Consider the following 4,933-nt stretch of genomic DNA (forward strand, 5'->3'; position numbering starts at 1 on the left):
ACTCAACGTCCACCTTAATCATGTTGAAGAAAAACCGTGTGGTGACTTATCAAATCTTTAGAAAGAACCTCCTCTTAATTTTTTTATTTAACTAAATGCTAAAGTGAAACTTTAAATTGCTTTCTTTCCGCTTGTCTATTGAAAAGTACCATAAAAAGACTTGTAATTCAGTTCCTTTAAAAATTATTTTCTGTAATAGAAAAAAATTTGAACCTGAAGATGAATTCCATTTGTACCAAAAGCAAACAGAAGTGGTACAGGGAAAAGGAGACATAAACATGTATCATATTACTTTGAAAATTAACCTTGATATAGACTTTATAGTTGATAAAATGGCATTTAGCTCTTGTCAGTGATTAATGGTTAGTGAATTATTATTGCTCTGGTGTAATAATTGTAAATGTTCAGATTAGCTCATCTTCTTATAGGTTTTTTTTCTTGTGGAAACTATTTCTTCATTTTTAATGGTCCACAGATTTTGAAGGCTATCAAAAAGCTTGTTTGTTTTTATACTACATCTTTTATTATACAGCCCAGGAAAGCCTCAAACTGAGGCCCCTATTGCCTGTGCATCCCCAGTACTGGCGTTATAGGTTAGCGGTTTCGTTTGGCAAAACTCAATTCTAGAGCCTTCCCAAGTGTGTGTGTGTGTGTGTGTGTGTATGTATGTATGCATGTATGTACTTCATATGTATCAGAAAACAGGTTTTTGACTCCCTACTGCCTACTTCACCTTACTTTTGTATAGTGATATTTGATTTATGTTTTAATTAATAAAGCTTGCCTGAAGTTCAGAGATTAAAACTAAGCTACCAGGGCCCAGGCAGTGGTAGCATATACCTTTAATCCCAGGATTTAGGAGACAGGGGCTGGTAGATCTCTGTGAGTTCAAGGCCACCCTGGGCTACACAAGATCAATGCAGAAACAGATCCAGGTGGTGATGGCTCTCTCCTTTAATCCAAGTCCTATGGAGTCACACACCTTTAATCCCAGCACTAAAGGGTACTATAAAATGGGAAAAGACAGAGGCTTGGAACTCAGTCTGTAGTCACCCAGCCTTGGTAGAGGTTAAGAGTCTTCTAGTGGCTTGGCTGTTTTGCTTTTCTGATCTTCATCTTGAACCCTAATATCTGTCTCTGGGTTTTTATTGTTCATGCTATACAATTGAGAGACCCACCTGCCTCTGTCTTCCAGATTTGGGGATTAAAGGTGTGTGCCACCACTGCCTGGGCCCTGGTAGCTTAATTGTACCCTCTGATCTTCAGGCAAACTTTATTAAAAACGTAAGTAAAATACTACTACGCCTAATGTCTTGTGTTACTAATAGAGACACTGACCAAAATGTGCCATTTCTATGAAACTTCTCTGCACAAGGACGGGTGTGATGGAGAGAAGCTGGTAGGGAGATTAGCGGATTAATGGGGGTGGGAAGGCTTGTGGAGGTAGCCGAGGCCGCCCTGGGAAGTTGGGTAGATGGTGGTAGGCTGAGAGAACATGATGAGGATGCTTTGTAGGGAACAGCCAGGGGCAGGAGGGATGTGACAGGATGGGAAGTCTCCCATGTGAGACTTCGTGGAGAACAGAAAGAGACGGGCTGCGATTTGACTGAAATGAGAAACAGTTGACCAGAGAGGCAGTGACTTCATTTTTTTTTTTTTTTTTTAGCAAATCATTGTTTTCTAGGTCACAGAAGTAAGGAGTCTTAAGGTTGAGTCTGGCCACAGTGGTAGTGGTGGGGATGGTGAGATGCTCTCAGACTTTAGAGATATTTGGAAGTCAGAGACAGAATCTGTAGACGCCTGAGGGGAAGAGTTAAACTTGTTTTAAGATTCGCTCGAGAAAATCGAAGTCTTTGAGGACTGGGTGTGTGAAGATCAAATGGGCTTGGAAGCTTGAGGTACCTTAAGGTAGAGGTGTTGAGGTGGCAGTTGACGGGCGATGGAAGAGCTGCCAGTACAAACATGAGCTAGAGTGTGGCGCAGAGCTGAGCATGCTATGTGAATTGGGACAGTCTACCGCAGCCGGGAATGCTAGTGATGCTAGACAAAGTGATGCTCGTGAGTTAACCGTTTCCTGCCAGTAACAGATCAGGAGAAATTCCGCATCATGTAGGAATGGTTAAGCGGAAGTCCTTTGGGGGAAATTTGGTGGGAGGAAGGAGTAAACAGGAGAGTGGAGATAGGAAATTGGGAGAAAGGAGAGCAGGGGGGAGACTTTTGGGTTTTTTGTTTTGTTTGTTTGTTGAGCAAATATGAGTATGAGAGCAATTTCACCACCTATGGCCCACCTGGGTTCTCAGGCCTTGGAGCTTTCACTAGGAAGAAGTCATTATGTTTCTGGGTAGATGTGTTTCCAAGCAACCAGGTGAAGTCCAGGGCCAGCAATTCTAGAACATCGCTGTTGGGTACCATCTGGATTGAGTTGCTCTTGCATCTGGACAGCTCCTGCCTTCACTGCCTCTATCTGGTAGGATAAACAGGTAAAAATTCCCATTGCATTGGGCCATATATCGAAGTGTGTGAGCTGTGAGTCAGGAACGCTCCTATTCAGGTGGAGACTGGGCACAAATTGGACTTAGGTGAAAAGATTGCCCCGCCCCGCCCCCCCCCAAAAAAAAGTCTTGAGGATCAGAAAGACCACTGTCCTGGCCCAAGAAAGGTACTGTGGTGGATGGAGGCTGTATTCTACAGTCAAGGAGAAAGCAAGAGTCCAGAAAGAGCAGAAGTAGACCAGTACTGAGTGACAGGAATGCATTTGGAGAAGTTGACGGTGTGAGCCAGTCCACATCTAAAGCACTGAATTGCCACTTAAAACTGCTTCCACAGAAGGAGCCCTTTCTGCTGTCCTGTCAGCTGGGGTACTGGGGTCAGCAGCGCCTAGGAGAGAGAGTGGCCCACTTCCATGCGTGTGTTTCAAGGTACAGCCGAAGCAACACCCAGCACAGAGTCTTACTTCACTCAGAACTCCAGGGTGGATAAAATGCATGCACCCAGGCCCTTGGACAGGAGTTTCTACCTCCCTGGTTTGAGTAGCTGATCTGTTCCTTTGGGGGTAGGGTGGTCAGCTATATACTTATCTTCCGGAGCACCTATCCTGAATCTAACAGTGGTTGGACTCTGTTTATTGACTTTTCAACATTGTGAAAAAAAGATTAATCCTCTCTCTCGTGTGTGTGTGTGTAACTTGAGACAAATATTGGCAACTTTAAAAGAAGCAATAACTAACTTTGATTTCTTAACTTTTAAAATCACCCATGGGCTGCACAACGCAAAGCTTGACTTGTTTTATAGACTGTCCTAGACCAGCGAGCGGCCCTTCAAAGCGGTGGCCCAGCAGTTTGGATTGCCTGTGTACTTGTGAGCTGAGCCCAGCAGGGAAGAAGCTAGGCAGGCTTCAACAAGCCCTAAGGCACACTAAAGGGCGGAGTTAACACCATAACCCCTCCCCCCCGTCCTCACCCTGGCTTCCTGATGGACTTAGGGTTGTTCACCTGGAACTTCCATCCAATGACAAGTGCAGTCCAGCTATTTTATCAGACTGCTGCTAGGCTTTTCTTTCTGTTTTTAGACAATAGTTATTTCTCTCTTGCCCACATCAGTATAATAAATTTTTTTGTTGGGTTTTTTTTTTGTTTGTTTTATGGGACAGGGTTTCTCTGCGAAACAATCCTGGCTGTCCTGGAACTCGCTTTGTAGAGCAGGCTGGCCTTGAACTCACAGAGATCTGCCTGCCTCTGCCTCTAGAATGCTGGGATTAAAGGCATGTGCCACCAGCACCCAGCCAGGATCAGAAATGTGAGTTTTACACAAGATGAGTCTTAGAACCCTGTGACCTGTGTTTGGATGGGCTGCCATGTACACAGACTGCAGCTGAGTGGGAAAGATACTTCTGCTTCTGGGGGATCCTCAACTAATGCTTGAGTTCTGAGCCGGGAGACAAGAGGACCGGTGATGATAGCTGGTGTGATGTACCTTGCTTTGAAGCAATTCAGTCTTTGATTCGCTGGTTAAGTGAATCAGACAGAGATAGAAACCATGAGGTGGTGGAGGTTTGTGAATCAGCTGGTTGCAAACTTTCCTGATAGTCCTGAAATCTAGGAAGGACTCAAACACCTGTCAGGATTGGTTCGTCTGCAACTGTCCTTACAAATCCGCAACATTCGAGGAGACACTTGTTTCTATTACAAAGCCACAATTGGGCTCTGCAGGAGGCATTCATGTCCATTGAAGTACTTTTAATTCCCAAAAAGTTGGGTTGCTAAACTAATGTTTAGCAAGAGTTCCATAAAGCTCTCTATGCACACACATGCGTACACACACACACACACACACACACACACAGAGAGAGAGAGAGAGAGAGAGAGAGAGAGAGAGAGAGAGAGAGAGAGAGAGAGAGAGAGAGATTGAGATTGCTGGGGTATTTTTCCTGACAGAGTACATCATGATGATCATCTTCATACATTCACCAGCCAAAAGTCCAAGGATTAAAGGGTTATGGGACAAGTGACTTCTGAAAATGCCTCAGGTACATCCTGTCTTGTGTTAATATATTCCTTCCTTCTGAAGCAAATTGGAAGAGCTATACTTTCTGAGGACTTTTAAATATGTATCCCTTTTCCAAAAGAATATACATGCCATTTATCTCACAATTGATAGTAACAATCTAAACGTAAGTTTCTAATCCATTTCACCCTAAAATCTGCATGGTACTACTACTATTATCTTCTCCAAACTCTATAAGGGAAGAAACTGGGTGTTCACTTACTTTCTGTTTAATTCTTACAGAATGAGTTAAATACAGAGGTGGATTTAGGTAAGATATGTAGTATCTATTTTGATTCCATAACCTCTGTATTTGCCAACTACCTATAAATCATCCCAAATATGTAAATTTTGTTTGATTAATTTTGGACAATATATTTCTTATCCTATG

The sequence above is a fragment of the Microtus ochrogaster genome, linkage group LG10, assembly GCF_000317375.1.
Source record: "Microtus ochrogaster isolate Prairie Vole_2 linkage group LG10, MicOch1.0, whole genome shotgun sequence".
Taxonomy (NCBI): Eukaryota; Metazoa; Chordata; class Mammalia; order Rodentia; family Cricetidae; genus Microtus; species Microtus ochrogaster.